The following is a 19,732-nucleotide window of genomic DNA, read 5'->3' as shown; positions in this document are numbered from 1 at the left end:
CTTGTTCACTCATATGGCAACAAAACTTTTCTGAAATAAGATACCTCTAAAAGTAATCCATTTACCTTTATGAATTCTGTTAGTCAAACATATCTCTGAACAAAAAAATAAATAAATAAACTGAATACATTCGAATCCAACTGGTTTATTGACATTAAACATGAAATTAAACAGTGCCATTATAGCTTTATGTTTGCTTTTAGAACTGTTTATTTTCAAGTAGTCATTATTCATCATTCTTCTTTTTATTTTCACTATTCATTATTGTTCTACAAATATGTCTGCTATTAAATTATTATGACTGATAAAATGTTATCTATCTATCTATCTATCTATCTAGCTATCTAGCTATCTAGCTATCTAGCTATCTAGCTATCTAGCTATCTAGCTATTTGTGTATGAATGGCGTTTGGTGGGTTTTCTGTTTTTTTTTTTTTCTTTTTTTCTTTTATCATGAAAGCGCCATTTGGTGTGGGAGGATTATTTATTTGTGGCTTTAAAAAATGCAGCTCTCTCGCGCCGCCACCAGAGCCCGCTTCAGACCAGCGCGAGGACACACAGACCCCCACGAGCCCTTCAGCACGCGCCATGACCTGCTCATAACCTCCGTCTGTTTTTCTCCTAAAATAAACAGTTGCCACAGTCTGCTCCAGCTCATTATATCCCACATAATTATTTCACAAAAACAACGATTAATAAAAGTAAAAAAAATATTTTTATATACGACTAATAAACCTGTAACTACTGATTATTTCCAGAATCAGTCAATTTGGTGACTGATTTTAACATTAATCCTGCAAAATATCAGAAAAAAATAATAATTGAATATAATGCCTGCTAGTACTGACATATAATCTTTTTTATTTTATTTTATTTATTCATTTATTTATTTATTTATTTATTTTTTGGATTTTGTTGTTCAAAAGATAAATGTTCAAATTTAATCAAAAACAAATCTTGAGATTTCAGAAAATGAAACAAGTTAAAGTTAGTTTTTGTTTCCTTAACCGTTTTCATAGTATAATAATTTAATCATAAAAATAATAAAATTCAAATAAACAGACAGTTTAGCAATAAACAAATTTAAAAATGCACCAGACCTTTCTAAAGTGCACACATGACACATGATATTGCATTTAAGGACAATCAAACCAATTTATTGCTGTATTTAGAAATTAAATTAATACCAGAAGAAATTACATATGCACATGTGGATTCAAATCACCACGAGAACACAATGGATTTCTTTCTTTTAATGGTTTCAAAATACTGAACAAAATTTGGATCTAAAACAGTCAATACAATAACTAATCATATTGATTTTTTTGAGAAATTCTGTAGTTAAAAATAAGAAATTCATTGGAAGTCAAAAAAAAAGGAAAAAAGAGTGGAAATAAATCTGTGCAGTAAAATAAGGCTTTCTCTTTTGTTTGCCTCCATCATGCTGCCTGTTCTCCTGCCTGAGGCAAAGAGGAGGCAAAGGAGGAAGACGAAGAGGAATCCGGTGCTATTATCCAAAGAGCAGCCGCTCACCGTGCACACAGCTTAAGGTTCATGGAGTTGAAGGGTCAAAAGTTCACCGCCGTGCATGAGTTGTATCCTCAGCTCTGTGGATGTCAAAGGCAAAAAGAGTGAGGGAGGAAGAGTAGGAAGAGGAGGGGGTACAGATGAGAGGCATGATAGGAGGGAGAGGAGAAGAAGACCTGACCTCCTCCTCCTTCCTGATAACAAAATCTGAACAAAGGATTCCTCAGCTCCAATGTAACCTGCTTCATTTTAAAACAAAATTCTGATTTTCTGCTGCAAAAAGTGACATTTTATTTCATTTGTTCCTCCAACACCCGGGTGTATTCAACATGAACTTGTATTTGGATCAGAATTATGATATGATTTAATGTTGAACTTTTCTTTTTTTTTTTTTATTTTATTTATCACAGTAAACTAGAATAAACAACAACACAACAACATCAAAAAATAGCTGTATCTGTTTAAAATGGGTGCAGAAGGAATCAGTTCAACAGTGATTGGTTAAGCAATGTTTCAATGCATTGTAATATTGTACTTTTTCTTCAAATTTCTTTGAATATATGGAATAATTTACATAACGTCTTAAAATGTTTTAAATATTTCAGAACAATTCATATTTATTAGAATCTATGCATTGCTGTACATACTCTACTGTCATTGGGAGATATTTAGCCATACGTAAGGGATGCAAAGTCATAAATTTGATACAGTGAGTCAGAATTTTTTGATATTGATTAATTATGAGGAACTAAGTCATACATTCTAAAAAGGTTTCATAGGATTAGTGTGTATAACCTAAACTGAATAGCCATTTCAGTATGAAAAAAATATATATATATTTTACATGCACATATTTTTAGTTAGTTGGTAAGTTATTAATTACAAGATGTTGATAAAAATTGTTCACAGCTTAAAAAGAAACAGTTGGGCATATGTTGGCGTTGTTTTTGTTAAATAAACAGTTTGATCATAAAACTGGAATTGTGACCTGTGATTTATTCTCACTTTATTGCAATAAGTTAATAATCCTCAAAAACTTAAGGTAAGAATATGCATAGAGATTTCTGAGTAGAATGGAAGCACAATAATGAAGTCATAGTAACTCAAATTAAATAATTGGGCTATTTAATATCACTGTAATGAAATGACACACACATCCGAGTCTGTATTGGCGTGCAGGGTCAACCAGACGAATAGCACAAAAAAATGAAGTAAAGATCCGCACAGCCGGTTAGCTCCCAAATAAATCTTTAATAACACAGAGGGTGACGTTTCGGGCCTAGCCCTTCATTAGACATAATGATAGTGCCTGGATGCACCTGTATATATACTGACGTTGATTGATAACATGTGACAAAGTGCAAAAAAAAATAAAAAGAAGCAAAGAGGGAAGAGAACGCACCATAAGGGACCCATATCCCAGGAGACAGACATCACGCAGGTACATAATGTCATAAACCTGTCGAGTAAAACGTTGTCTGAGACCTGTGTATCAGCGCTAAGTAAAGGCCTCTCATTTGTACCTACTATGCATTGTAAAGACTTTGACGCCATAGTTGACTTTCAGAAGTTCTTTCGTAATTTACGCTTGAAAGAATTTTATGGCGTCACTAACTCCGTCAACCAGTTCGTCTCTGTCACTCAAGGCTCTGAGACCGGAGAACTGAGACAGACACAAGAGCAACAGGAGGGGAATAACATCAATCAACCATCTATTACTGGGCAAAAAACACCGTTCAGAGGTAAAAGTACGTTCCTACCACCACAGAAGAGAAATGCCTCCATAGACACATATTGCAGACTAGTTGAATATGACGTGTCTCAACTTCTTTCCACAAAAAGACAATACAAAGTAGCAGACAACCTTACGAGAGAACAAAGGACCGAATTGGAGTCCCTCAAAAAGGATAACACGATCAACATAAAGAGTGCTGATAAAGGAGGAGTGATTGTAATATTGGACCGGATTAAGTATATTGAAGAAGTACAAAGACAACTAAGCAATGCATCTTTTTATAGAAAATTGGACTGTAATCCAACTACAGAGTTCAAACAGAGGATCCATAAAAAACTTGATGATCTTTTGCAAGACAATGAAATTACGATACCAGAGCATACATTCATAAAGGTGGACAGCCCAGTGACTCCAGTTTTGTATATCCTCCCCAAGATTCACAAAAAGTACACGGACACACCTCCGGGCAGACCTATTGTTTCAGCTATTGGCTGTCTAACAGAAAATATTTCAGCTTTTGTGGATTATTTTTTACAGCCACTAGTCATATCACTCCCCTCTTATGTCAAAGACTCTGGAATTTTTAAAAATGTTACAATCTGTTACAGTCCCGGACCGGTGTTTATTGGTCACTATGGAATTGAGTCCTTATATACAAATGTTCCAATTGAGAGTGGACTCAGAGCTGTAGAATTCTTTTTAAACCAAAGGACAGAATATATACAGAGCACTAAAAGCATTGTAGATCTGTTGGAAATTGTGTTGGCATCCAATTTTTTTATGTTTGATTCTGATTATTATTTGCAGATTTCCGGGACGAGCATGGGGTCCAAGATGGCCCCTAGTTTTACCTCTTTGTTTTGTGGCTTTTTTGAAGAAGTTGTTCTCTTTGGAACCCGGAACCCTTATTTACAACACATCGCACATTGGAAGAGGTATATCGATGATATATTTTTTGTTTGGAGCGATACTGAATCATCACTCAGGGAATTTCACAAGTTTATTAATGATAACGACTATAATCTGAAATTTACCATCGAGTGGTATGAACACCAAATGAACTTTCTGGACATTTTAATCCACAAGAAAGATAATAGACTACACACTAGTTTGTTCAGAAAGCCGACTGACTGCAACTTGATATTGCATGGCACATCTTATCATCCCATTCACTTGAAGAAAAGCTTGCCTTGCTCACAGTTCAACCGGATATGTCGGATCTGTAGCTCAAACTCTGATTATAATTTACAAGCTGAGGATTTGCAAGAATGTTTTGAGCAGAGACAATATAATCCAGCATGGATTACAGAAGCCCGGAAAAAATTTGACACTATCTCCCAAAACGACTGTCTTTACAGAAAAAAAACAAACAAAACAAAAAACATTAAAACAGAGCCCTCCAAATTGAACTGTATTGTTCAATATTCACCACTAGGGAGGGAATTCGAGAAAATTATTAAGAAGCACTGGCACATCATAAAAACTGATCCCAAACTAAAAGATATTAAAGACTTTTCATTGCCACCCCGCATTGTTTTTAAGAGGGCACCTAATTTGAACTCCATGCTTGTGTGTGCAAACCTGCCTCCACGTTGTCAATCATATTTTTTACAAGCAACACCATATGGTAATTACAGATGTGGCTACTGTGCCCAATGTAATTTTACTCATGAAACTCAAACATTTCTACATCGTAGGACTGGCAAAACCTTTAGAATTCGTGGCATTATTACATGTAACACTGCTAATGTTATTTACATGTTAAAATGCCCTTGTGGCTTAGCTTATATTGGGAAAAGTAGCCATTCACTTTATACAGGCTCAACATAATGTGAGCACACTGAGATATATTGGGATAGAACAAGTAAAGCTTATGAACCGTGGTGGTGATATTAATCAAAATTTGCTCAAAAGAGAAAGTTATTGGATCTACACTCTGGACACTCGCAATCCTAAAGGACTCAATGAGGATTTTGATAACAGACCCTTTTTGTGATTCTCCTATGCATCTTTGTCATCATTACTGCCAACATGCCCCTGTTGTGTTGTTCAGTGCTTCTACACAGATTTAATGTTCTATTCGAGCATCTTGTGTCAACTGTATTTGCACCAGATGGATGCACTGTTTCTCTTTTTTTTGGTCTATTGACCAGTCGTTTTTTACAGTATTTTATGATGGTATATACCTGATGTTTATGACTGTAAAAAGAGTACAAATGTGTGTGCTTTTTTTTTTTTTTTTTTTTTTATTGTAATCAAATCCACTTGACAACATGCATAGTTTTTTTCAAATGTGTATATAAATTTATTTGTTTACTTGATTCTTCAGAACTGTGAAGAGTGGCACACATCTGTAATTGGAAGTCTGGGCCCATTGTTGCTGCAAATTTGGGGCTATCTAATGAAACTGACATTTTAAAGAACAAAGCTGACTATCATATACGACATGAACCCTCATGCTGTATATGATTTCATCAAATCATTAATGATTTCATATTTTTTTGACTGTAATTAAATCCATTGGACAACATGCATAGTTGTTTTCAAATGTGTCCATGAATTTATTTGTTTACTTGATTTTTTTTTTTTTTTTTTAACTGTGAAGAATGGTACAAATTTGTAGCCAGAAGTCCAGGCCCATTTGGCTGCAAATTTGGGGCTCTCCAATGAAATTGATATTCTAAGGATCAGAGTTGACTATCATATACAGCATGAACCCTACCTGATGTTTTTGAATGTAAAAAGAGTATAAATGTGTGGGTTTTTTTTTTTTTTTTTTGCACTTTGTCACATGTTATCAATCAACGTCAGTATATATACAGGTGCGTCCAGGCACTATCATTATGTCTGATGAAGGGCTAGGCCCGAAACGTCACCCTCGGTGTTATTAAAGATTTGTTTGGGAGCTAACCGGCTGTGTGGATCTTTACTTCATTTTTTGTGCTATTTAATATCACTGACATTTTAATTAAGTTGGTTTAACTTAAATGACTTTTTAAAGGACAAAGAAAAATAAATATATTAAACTACTTAACAAAATGCCTTAATAAACTTGAGTTAGTTTTATGATAAAAGGCTCATGGCATTTACTCAGCAATGGCTGAGCTGTAATTAATTAATTTCTTAAAGATCCCTGCAAATTGTTACCTTTTAATGCTAATATACTGAACATATATGTTTATGTTTGATACTACTTGAAAAATTGTCAAGTTATCTTTTTCATAAAAATTATACTGGCCTTTTCCTGAATGTGAGCATGTAACCTTTCCATCAAATGTACTTTGAGGAAAACAGACACCTAATCGAGGCATGCAATAGTGTTCATTCAGTGCTATTAGTGGTGTCATAGAACATTGTGACCAAGCTGGAAAATGTTGAACATGTTCAAAACTATTATGACATTGTGACACATCATGATCTACAAAAGTGAACAATCTAATGTAATTTGTGCTAGTAGGGGATAATACACATATTTTACTTTAATTTACAAATGGCCTTGTTTTACATAATTTTGTTACTGCAACTGGAAATAAATGGTTTCTACTTGAATGTGAATTTGGCTGTAAAGTTTGCTCACTTTGAAGCTAGGTTAATGTAAAGACTAAAATTAAAATACAATGCAGATTGTTTCTGTTTTGGTGCAGAGTGATTTCATTGACCAAAGGGGGCAAAGATCCTGAGCTGCAATGAGTTGGTGGAAGCAGGGAGAGATTAGCATGGCTCCATGAGATGCACAGCGGCTCCAGGAGATGCACAACCTGGCACCATGCTGAGGAGCCCATCACTGCTGTGTACCGAGCAGAGGTTTACACATAGGCTCTATAGTGGATTTGTTGCATAGCAGACCAATAACAGACAGCACACCCCATGTGTCTATTTTATTTTTACAGATGGCTTTGTTGCTATTTCAGATGGTTTTGTTATTATTTCATCTGTGCCTCCTGAAATGATTAATGTCCAGTTGAATGTGCACTGGGCATCTCAGTTATTTTGATGCCAGGCTACAATGTAAATGAAAATTAAAATACAGTGCAGATTGTGCTATTTGTGAAGTGAGTAGCAGATGATTTCTTGGCAGCAGGTGGAAATACTGACCAGTCCATTGGTCAGTGTGTAGGTAAGTCCCTTCAGCTGCTCCCTTGTTTTCACTCGGGGTCACCATCGCAGATTCAAGGTGGATATGCATGTTGAATTGGCACAAATTATATGCCAGATGCCCTTCCTGACGCAACTCCACGTGAGATGTAGAAATGTGGCAAGGATGGTGTTTGACCCAGGAACCTTCCGCACTGAAATCAAATGTGCTAACCAATTGGCCACCACCCCTGTGCAAAATTGCAAAGAATAAACCCAAAACATTAGAATTCTTAGAAACAACCTTGTAATGCATTTCAACAAATTAAAGCTCTTCTCTGACCCAAAGACCATCTGTGTGCATTGTTTTATCAAACTCAGTATTTTACTTTTTTAACAAGAAATTATATGTAATGGTGATTTCGCAGAACATTCTGACCAAGCTGGAAAATTTTGAACATGTTCAAAACTATTGTAAGGTTGTTACACATCATGAGCCACAAAAGTACATAATCTAATGTAATGTGTAGTGTGTGTGCTGTTCAAATGCTCACTGTTCACTGTCTTCTTTAAATCTCCTCTGAAAATATAATATACATCTATAATCCCATGAACAGCATGCCACACTCTTCAGCAGAACACAGTTTTCTGATGTTAAGTCTGGTGATGTTATAATAAGCGCATTAGTAGATAGACTACACACATTGCCCTTGTGAGCACATGGTACTGCATTCAATGATGCAGTCATCTTGTACATAATCATGTATGACATGATGACACTCAAACTTTACACTGCTGTTGTCAACAACTGGGCCCGATTACCTCATATTGGAATGTGGACATCAAGCGGGCTGAAAAACCTGCAAAGGGAGACTGGCTTAACTTACACATGACTCATAAAATGTGTGTTTACCTCTGCTGTGATGTCTGCTTTAATAATATACTCAACAAAAATATAAACGCAACACTTTTGGTTTTGCTCCCATTTTGTATGAGATGAACTCAAAGATCTAAAACTTTTTCCACATACACAATATCACCATTTCCCTCAAATATTGTTCACAAACCAGTCTAAATCTGTGATAGTGAGCACTTCTCCTTTGGTGAGATAATCCATCCCACCTCACAGGTGTGCCATACCAAGATGCTGATTAGACACCATGATTAGTGCACAGGTGTGCCTTAGACTGCCCACAATAAAAGGCCACTCTGAAAGGTGCAGTTTTGTTTTATTGGGGGGGGATACCAGTCAGTATCTGGTGTGACCACCATTTGCCTCATGCAGTGCAACACATCTCCTTCGCATCATCCGTGAAGAGAACACCTCTCCAATGTGCCAAACGCCAGCGAATGTGAGCATTTGCCCACTCAAGTCGGTTACGACGGCGAACTGGAGTCAGGTCGAGACCCCGATGAGGACGACAAGCATGCAGATGAGCTTCCCTGAGACGATTTCTGACAGTTTGTGCAGAAATTCTTTGGTTATGCAAACCGATTGTTCCAGCAGCTGTCCGAGTGGCTGGTCTCAGATGATCTTGGAGGTGGACATACTGGATGTGCAGGTCCTGGGCTGGTGTGGTTACACATGGTCTGCGGTTGTGAAGCTGGTTGGATGTACTGCCAAATTCTCTGAAACGCCTTTGGAGACGGCTTATGGTAGAGAAATGAACATTCAATACACGAGCAACAGCTCTGGTTGACATTCCTGCTGTCAGCATGCCAATTGCACGCTCCCTCAAATCTTGCGACATCTGTGGCATTGTGCTGTGTGATAAAACTGCACCTTTCAGAGTGGCCTTTTATTGTGGGCAGTCTAAGGCACACCTGTGCACTAATCATGGTGTCTAATCAGCATCTTGGTATGGCACACCTGTGAGGTGGGATGGATTATCTCAGCAAAGGAGAAGTGCTCACTATCACAGATTTAGACTGGTTTGTGAACAATATTTGAGGGAAATGGTGATATTGTGTATGTGGAAAACGTTTTAGATCTTTGAGTCCATCTCATACAAAATGGGAGCAAAACCAAAAGTGTTGCGTTTATATTTTAGTCAGTGATCTTGCTGTCAATGCCTGGTTATGTTTGCACAGAATCATGAAGGAATTTTCATGTACATGATAGTGGTTTGAATGTTAAAATGTTGTCAGTTTAATAAACAGCCGCTCTTATGTTACAGGTTTCATGCGTGACAGTGGCTTTACCTTATACTTACCTTTTTCTGTCACTTGTCTTGTCTTATCATATCTTACATGATCTTCCACAGTTTGTCATGAAGGAGGTGCGACCTAACGGCAGAACAGCACAAACACAGTGTTAAAAGTGAGATAAATGGAAATGTAACAGTGCTCCAGTAAAGCTCCATGACTCCCGTAACGCTCCTTATTTTTCAGTGTAGCATGAGGAGGTGACAGGGAATGAAAGAAGGAGAAAATGGAGGCACTGGAGGGGGTGTTTGTGATGTGGCAGTCAGATATGTTGCATGTGTTTGTGCTTCACATTTTCCTCACACCGTAGACCGTGTGTGTGTTTCAGGTCACATGCTGACTTTGTTTGATTTGAACTGTGCTGCAGAAAGTGGAAATACGACAAACATAAAACCGAAGACGAAGTAGTAAAATAAAAGTGTTTCAATGTCTACCAACTGGCATGGTTTGTCTCCGTGCGTGTGTGTGTGTGTGTGTGTGTGTGTGTGTGTGTGTGTGTGTGTGTGTGTGTGTGTGTGTGTGTGTGTGTGTGTGTGTGTGTGTGTGTGTGTGAATCTGACAACACTTTGAAGACTAATGTCTTCATTCAGTGAAGATCATTAAACTTTCTTGGAGATCTGGATCTGCCTGGTTTCTGGAGACCTAAAAACAAAACAAATGTAGGACCAGCGATCTTGGAACCACTACACAAAACTTATGAAAAATAATGAAAAATCTCCTGTTTGTTTTTTTTTTCCATTGGGTTTTTGACATCATAAAAGAAAACGTCACTTCGACCACTGAATGGCATGTACTCTTCAACCTGTCTTAAAGTTCGCTGCAGAAAACACTAGCGGTTCCAGAATGTAGTGGCTCTGAGATTATATCAGTACAGCTGTTACCGAGGTCACACGTTTCTGAGGTCTCCAGTTACCATGGAGGATTGTCTTCCTTTAATCTTTCTTTTTCATTCTGATGCCTGTTTGCTTTGATCTTTTTTCTAACATTGTTTCTTTATGACATCACAAAGTTCTCCCCACACTGGTTGGTTTGTGTTCACACAGATCCATCCCACATAGTGACACCTGCCAAATGATCTATGAAACCAGACAAAATATAATTTATCATCTTATAATGTATACAGTTTGTTAAAATGTAACTGTTGGTTATTGCACTTTTCTGAAATTTAGACTAAAGGATTAATTGTTGAAAAATCAACATATCATTAATAAAGTAAAGTATATATAAACAGATAACAGAAATCATATATTTCACAGTAATACTGACTAATAAACAGCTCTATGTTTTTGACATCATACATGAAACAAAGAATAGTAAGAAGAAGATAGAGTCCCGAGGCACACTGATGCTGATGTTTATTCCGTATATCACAGCATAAAGTGGATGATAGTCTAGAACTCCCTGTGGATGGGACACTAGTCAAACACAGGTTATCTCTCCAGCCGAGGTGGGTAGCTGGGTGATCTGAGGTAATGCAGATGAAGTGACTCATTAAAGGCCATATACCAGTAGCATGACTGGGATTCAAACTCGGTACAATGAAAAAAGAGAATAGTTAAACCAACTTTAAAAAGTGTTACAATTGATAAAACCTGAATAAATTAAGTTGTTTGAACTTAGGGCCCCTTCACACATAGTGTGAAGTTTGGTTGACGTCTGGTCAAAAACGGCGAACAGCACAAAACAGTTTGAATTTGCACACCATGAAACATCGCACCAGCGGGCAGGTGTGCACAAGCCTGGTGTGAGTGTTCATGCACGCAACGGTGCCTGTCAAGCAGGAACAGTGCGAGGTGCACCACATGATCGTGTCGCTTATGTGGAATAAATAAAAACCAGCTGGTACCTGTGGGACTACATCGCACCACTTATGTAGAATAAATAAAAATTAAAACCAGCTGGTACCTGTGGGACCACATTGCGCTGCTCATGTGGAATTAAAAAAAGAAGAAGAAAAAACATACCAACCATGGGACGCGAACTGGCGCCTTCCAAAATCTCTGATTGCCAGTCAGAGACTTTACCACTGAACTATGGAGCTGTTCTTTGAAAGCTGTGGGAATCTGCCTCATATCAGGAAAGACATGGAAGTATTACAAAAAAATAATAATAATCACACACCATATAAAAACACCACATTTATGAAGTGAGCAATACAAATATGATCTGTTCAGTTCCTCTGCAGAGCATGTTCACAGACAAACAGTCATGAAATGACATGAATTAGAAGCAGTGTGCTCTGATGTCCACAACTAATGGTCCAGTGCGTCCAGTCGGCTGCCCGCTTGTTCTACCCAACACACGTGTCTTGTGGACGGCACGCCGCAGCACAGACACTGCGTCATGTGGAACAGAGCTCACGTGGGTGACGTGACGGTCAGATCGCCCGCTGCATGTTCTGATCTGACGGTCCGTTTTAACCTGACAGGCTGTCACTGTCCACTCTGTGCATGTGCACGCTCGCTGCAGCTTGTTGCCACGGTGAAATATGTTTTTATTTATATCCATGTAAGTACAGCAATCAGACACACGCGCCTCACAGTGGACAGGTGTTAGTCCATGTCTGTCCAAACACAGTAGGTGTTGTCTAGCTGGGATGTCCAGAATGACAGATAACCACAGCTGCTTCTGTCATAGCCACACCTCCTGTCAGTTCTCAGAGCACACATCAAAGCCACACTCGTGTGAAACTTAGACAAATTTCACAGCAGTACGATAGTGGTTGCCTGCAGTCTGCTGTCGTGTGAAGAGTGTGACTGGCCACACATTTTCTAAGTGCCATGCAAGCAGTGTCTGCTGTCGTGTGTGTCACCTGAAATTTGGCCGACACCTGCCACGAGAGGGTGCGATGGGTTCACACAGCGCACACTTTGTCTTTCAGCTGCTGGTGTGTGCAAATAGTTGTAGCAACAGGTGTACGAGGTGTTAGAGGCAGGGACGATTTCACATGGTTTGCACACAATTCCTGTGTCATGTGCACTAAGTGCACACATTGTCCAAACTTCGCACTATGTGTGAAGTTTGTAAGTTACAAACTTAAATTCAAACAACCTAATTCACAGTTAAAGTTGTTTAAGTTTGTAACTTACAAACTTAAGTTTAAACAACGCAATTCATTCAGGTTTTACCAGTTGTAACACTTTTTTAAGTTGGTTCTTTTTCAGTGTAGTCTGTGTCCTTACCTGATGTATGGCTGAGGTGGATTAGTTAGATTTATGCCTTCAGCATGGTAAAAACAACTCGATCTCACACCAAGATTGTGATGGGATCACAAATAATTATTTAATCTATTAGTTTGTCATACTGTCATGAAATGTAGTAGATTTTGGTGTTGGTATTATGAAAATTTTTTGTGATGGTATCATTAAATTTTGGAAAACACTGGGTGGGGGCATTTGGGGCTAGGGTTAGGGTGAGCCAGCAATGGGTGACCACCTCATGAAAATGTAATACATCCTGTTATGGTATTAGTCCATGGGTCAAACAGGATTCTGTACCACTTAAGGAGACGAAACAACACTTGCAATCCAGCCTCAGTGTACCATGGCCTACACAAAAATATATGATCGCCATCCCAGAGTGGTAGATATAGCCAGGTAGGGGTCAATGAAGGGTTACTCCAAGGGGGAATTTTAAAAATGCTTCAATCGTGTTGAAAAATATACCACATTATTTGTTCATCATTGATCATAACAATTCCAAAAAGGTATAGTTTGGACTATCTATGACTGAATTCTATGGAGTTATGGGGTAAAAACAGCAAAAATGGTGACAAAGGTCAGTTTCAGTTCAGGGGTAAAAAGTTAAAGTTGATTCAGTTTTAGTAAGAAGTTATGCAAATTATTGGTTGAGTTAATAGGGTTTGAAAAAGAAAAGTTTGCACCATGTGTCATGTTTAGTTATCATGTTACAGGGTAACATATGTCACATGTCATAGAATCTAATGTTACATCAACATTATTTGATCTTTACTGTTGTATGGCTGGGGGGCCTGGCTGCCTTTTTGTTTCTGTCTTTTGTTTTTCCTTCCAGGTGGCTTGCATTTGGGACTGAGTGGCTGTGTTGCTGAGGTTATCAGGACCTCACCCTGATCACCTGCGGCTCGTCAGGACTCACAGCTGTGGTGCATCTATATGGATTGGAACATGGTGGCATTTAAGACTGGAGTATACAGTGTGTATTTGCCAGAGACTCGACCTTGTGACCAGACGGGTGAGATCGTCGTCTCGGGAGCCATCTCATCATCAGTGGATGCAGAGAACGTCCAGGGTTTGATGCACGGTCTGTGAAAGAGGAGGGGGTGAGGTCTCACGCTCGTCAGCACACTTCCTGAGGTACGTTAGATTTTGTGACTAACGTTTATACAGTCAGTAAATGTGGTGTCCCTCACACCTTATTATATTGAGCTGTACGTTAGTCATGTATCGGCTTCCACTGCAGTGGAGTTTTGTGAACTGGATGTTCCATGCCTGCAGGTTGGGAAGCTGATTAGTAATTAAGCCAGGAAGTGTTTGCTGTTTATGTACACCTTTGAGTGGTCTCTCTGTGTGTAGAGTATGGACTCACATAATGGTTCCTTCTTTCACAGACTCGGTTTGTTGTGGCCACCTGGGGGGTGTCGGCGGGGTCCTTGGGTCCGAACGGCTTCTGGCTCCGGACCGTTAGCGCTGCTGGGAGCGCACCGTATCACCACCACGCCAGACCGCACACTCTTTTGTTGTTTTGTATCACATCACTGTTATGTATTAAATTCAGTTAGCCTTTGTACCGTGCTCTGCTTATTTCATACTGGGTCCTTCAAACGCTGGTCGGTTCTCCGAGCTGCGTCCGACACATAACACTTTACATTGGAGACCAAACATTCAAAATGGTCAAAACTATTCCATTTATTTTCCTTTTATTTTTCCATATATTTCCTTTTATTTCAACCAATAATTTGCATCATTTTTTTAATAACTGATGTTTATTGCAGTGCTGATCTTCTGATCTCTATTTGACTGTTAACCATAACTGATAATAGATTTGAATGTTGTGTATTACTTCAGTGCTCCCAGTTCTAGAGGAGTTTTTTTGTTTGTTTTCTGAGTAAATAGCTCCTTAAATATCTTCAGTCCATTTTTAAGAGTTTGTGGAAGTGGAGTTCTTCCTCTGTTCCACCTTATCAGCATGCTTCTGTCAAAAATAAACTCTTGTCTCGCTCACTGCCAAAAAATATGACTCTTCTTATCTGATTTTTGTCACCACAAGATTAATGTCTGACTTGTTTGTTTTTCTGCAGTGAAACGAACTCAAGCCCTGTTCTTTATTTCCTTTCTTCGCCTCCTCTGTGTGTATTTTCTGAAAGCAAGCTGATTGAACAGCATAAATCATTAACACTACCAGCACAGTGAAATACTTATTAAAAGCTGTTTAATTATTTAAGTGGTTTCATATTCTGTGCCCAGGTAGGTATAAAGACTGCTGAGCTCAAAAGAAGAAAAAAACATCCATCATCTCTTTATATTTGATAATGAGCCACGCACGTGACATATAGTCACTTAATAAAAACCTTATGAAATTTTAAATTGATCTGAAAAAAAATCCTTTGATCTGAAAAGAAAATGATGGATTTGAAAATACAATAATACAAAAACAAAACAAGCCTCAGTGATTAAATCTCATACCAGTGCGAATTTGTTATCTGGATTTTGAATAAATTGCAGTATCTGGACAATTTGTCTTTTCATGAGCATGTTTAATAAAAATAAAGCAGACATGGCTAACTGTGTTGAAATAAAAAGGAAAGAACATAAATAAATGTTGTTATTATTATTATTATTATTATTATTAATAATAATAATAATAATAATAATAATAATGTTATCAAACTGTGATCTGAGCCTCTGAATTTAGACCAAAGTGCACTGAAAAATCTCTGCTGTTGATGCAAAATTATTATGCAGAAAATGTGCTCAAAACAATAACAATGACAATATTAAAGATAACCTGGATCACTGTTTTGACCTGAAAATGAACCACTACAACAACTTAAACTAAACTAAAATAAAACAACAAAAATAATAAAACCTCATTCATATCTGGGTTTTGATCCAGTTAAAGAGTTGGACGAACCGTCCCTTCAGCTGTATGGCACACATTTACCTTTTTAATTAAGAACTACATATTATTTACTTACTGGGGGAAAAAAATGGACACAGACTTTAGTCAGAAATCATGGATCCAGATGTGGATTGTTACTAAATTCACGGATTTAACTTACATAAAATCCACTTTGTGTTTGTTTGTTTGTTTTAGTTCTCATATAATAATAATAATATTAATAATAATAAAAAAAATCAGCAGCTGGGTGACAGCCACGTCATAACATGTCAAAATGGCAGAACACTTTATTACAGTTTTTGCTCCATAAATTATAAATAATTTTTGTCCCAGCTGGAGGAGGCGGATTTTGATTGACACGAGGGAGGAAAATGGTAATCGAGGTGATCAGTAATCTGTTTATTGATGGAAACGCACAGAAATGGACTATACTCTGCCCCCCCCCCCCCCCCCACACACACACACACACACACACACACGGAGATGGGGTCACCCTCAGTTCACCAAATTCATAAAAGCATCGTGCATCTGCCACAGTGTTCATAATTTCTGCTTAAAAACAGACACGTGGCTAAATGTGCAAAAGAGGAATCCATCATGGCCATATGGCGTCGTTTTAACCATCAGTGTCGGGTTACAGAATCAGCCTGCATCCACCTGATACCCCCGAGCCTCACCTGGCGCAAACCTGTTTAAGTGCCCTCCCCCCCCCCCGTTAAAAAACAAAAAAAACAACGGAAATGAGCCAGCAATAATAGCCGGCAATGGTGCGTGCGTAATCTAAAGGCTTTGTGTTGAGTTCACATGTCAGCGGGTCATTTATTTTAAACAAAGGAAAGGAGAAATGGTCCTTCCTGGAAGAAAAGAAACATCACTGTGAGAGAAAGAAAAGAAAGAAGAAAGAAAGAGAAAGAAAAAGAATTTAAGAAAGAAAGAGATGTAAGAAAGGGAAAGAAGAAAGCCGGCACCATTTTTTTCACCGTAATGGCCCCTAACTCAATTTATGAGAAGAGAGAGAGAGAAGAGGGTAGAGAAGAGGATAGAGAGCGAGAGAGAGAGCGGAGAGCGAGAGAGAGAGAGCGAAAGAGAGATGAGAGAGAGAGAGAGTGAGAGAAGACGAGAAGAGAGTGGGTGTGCTCGGGGTGAACGGGAGGTCAGCGCGTCTCAGCGATATTAAAATGTGTACCGGGGACGCGCTGTGACACGCCTCAGCCGTTAAACAAAGACTGTGCCAAAGTGTCAGATTAATCTAAAAAGTCCACTCACACGCGCGCACACACACACGACACTTAACTAAAAGAGCTGTGGGTCTCCGCAGTAGCTCCGTCTCTGCCCCCGAGCCGCTCGCGCTAACGGCCCGACTTTTTACGCAGGGAGTGTCCGGAGCGACGCCGCCGTGGCGCAATGTGCCGGTGACGCGCCGCCGCTGCCTCCAACTCCACCTCCACCGCCGCCGCCGCTTTTCGTGGATTATTTAATATTTAATACGACAAACTCTGGATTTCAGTTGCGCAGATTGTTGTGGTCACGTTTTCGGCGCAAACCTCCAAGAAAAGGGAACCTGTGGCGTCGGAAGGACAGACAGAATGTCTCTGGAGATGAAAGCGAAAAAAGAGGAGGAGGAAGAGGATAAAGGAGGATAACGGTTATAGTGGACGCGGATCCGTGCGCTACAAAGGAGTGAGTATAAACCAAAATACATTTACATATCGCCGCGTGCGTGTGCGCGTGTGTGGCAGGTGCTTTGGGGAGATCAGGCCACGTGTTGCGGGAGCTTCCGCGGACCACCTTCCTCCTCCTCTTCCTCTTCTTTACTCTGATTATTCTTTTAAATTACTATCAATCCTTGAATAGATTAATTGTCGTTTGACGTCACGCTGCTGGTGATTGAACTTTGCTCCGACGTCATCATGCTGCTGGTTAATTACTTAGTCTGATTAACCACTGAGGTCTGTTTGACTCCAGGGGGCACTAAACACATTTTGGCAGTAATTTAGGGTTTGCCTCTCCTTAAGACCCCATACTCTCTATCAACCATTTACCTCAGGACCAAATGAATCTCAAACAAAAGTAAATAAATAAAGTAAAAATTATGATTGTTTATATTAGAAAATCTAATTTGCATTTTTGATTACATTGTCAGAAATCTTTCGAAAATTGAGCTGAACTGATTATTTGTAAATCTTAAAAGTAATTATCACATGCTTTTATATATATTAATCATCTGAGTTATTATTTTTTTTTTTAACAGATCATCTCATCCAAGGTTAAGACTTTCTGCTTTGTGTGCATGCCTGTTTGCTTTTCACATCATTACGTTGTAAATAGAACATCCTTAGGTTTGTGTCCAAACAATATTTTAATCAGAGGTGGGACGAAGTCAATGTCAAGTCATTCTCAAGTCACTTCTCAAGTCAGCTTGCAAACAGTTGGTGGTCATTATGACTTGAGAATTGACTTGGGATTTATTGATTCATGACTTGAGAGTGACTTGATGGTGACTGTGCCACCTCTGACATCAATCCTAAAACATTATTGGCAAATTGTTTAATATTTACAGTAGTTATGAGTTGAAACTGTAAAAAAATACTTTTTGTTTTGGAGCCCAAACTGTCATCCACAAAGCAGAATGGCACTCAGAGGGCATACCTCTGCCACAACTGGTTACCCTAGACTTTTGTGTTGCATAAGATAAACATAATTTTTGGTATGTTTGTAGAATTTTTTTGTTACAATCAAATATCTTCATTAACATCACCCCTGTATGGATGTACAGTACTTTGCAAAAGTTTTACACATTTATTGTGCGTCATGCATTTGAAAAAAAAAAAAGGTTCTGATATTTGTGTGAACCACATTACACTTTTAAAAATACATTTATTTTTAATGTACTAAAACTACAGACTTTATTTGGATTATTTGAGGATGTCTTTAGGGCATTTATTGAGAAATAGGGTTTATATATAATTGTATTTTTGCTTGTTCACTGACGTCTGTCTCTGTTTATCCAGCCCAGTTGTTATACTGAGCAGCAGCACACCTACAAAAAGTCTTTTTGAAATTTTATTTATTCTATTTATTTATTAATTAAAGATGAGGCTGGTAACGTCTTTAACAAGAGCAATTGAGATTGAGATTTCTGATGGCTGCCAATCCGGATCTGGATCACCTCCAAAATTCAGTGGAGTTTTCCATGCCCTAATATCTATCCGTGAAGTAGTTTAAATGTAATCCTTAAAAGGCTATATAAAGTGAAATCTTGAACCAGAATCTGGATCCGGATCCGAATCCAGATCACCTCCAATATTTAATGGAGTCTTCCCTATCTTAATATCTATCTGTGGTGCAAATTTGGTGAGAATCTGTGAAGTACATAATCCTTTAAAGCCTATATAAAGTGAAATTTTGATCCAGAATCTAGATCTGGATCTGGATCCAGATCACTGCCAAAATTTAATGGAGTCTTCCATGGCCTAATATCTATCTGTGGTGAAAATTTTGTCAAAACCGTACAGTAGTTTTAACATAATCCTGTTGACAGACAGAAAAAAAAAAAAAAAAACGCTAATAATTTTATTCCAGGGTGCCTAAAACTGGTACACAATATTTAATTTTTTCATGGAACGTTTTTGATTTATCTATTTTTTAAACATGTTGATTGTAATCTGATGGCTGGCACAGTAAGTTGTGCAAACAAAAAACACTCCAGACTTGATTTAACAGGATCATACACTGAAAAAAAGTGAAACACAGTGCACTTCATTCAAAGTACTTATTTACATTGGTCTAATGGAAAATTGTGGTTTCCAGTTTAAATCTGCTGGAATCACTTTACAAAATCATAAATATACATTGTGAGAAACTAAAAAATACCTGTAACAAATTACATCAATTTTTTTAAGTTCATCCAAAGTAGCATTTTTTTCAGTGTATGAACTTGCTGCTGATTTAATACTGTAAAATTTACTATGCAGGTTTTATTAAGATTAGTGGATTACTTTGTGAGAAATTGATGAAACTTTTGAAAAATCTGCCTCATGTCACTTTATAATAGTAATAATAATAATAATAATAATAATAATAATAATAATA

This window comes from Thalassophryne amazonica, chromosome 16, assembly GCF_902500255.1.
Source record: "Thalassophryne amazonica chromosome 16, fThaAma1.1, whole genome shotgun sequence".
In the NCBI taxonomy this organism is placed as follows: Eukaryota; Metazoa; Chordata; class Actinopteri; order Batrachoidiformes; family Batrachoididae; genus Thalassophryne; species Thalassophryne amazonica.
Note: the sequence above shows the minus strand (reverse complement) of the source record.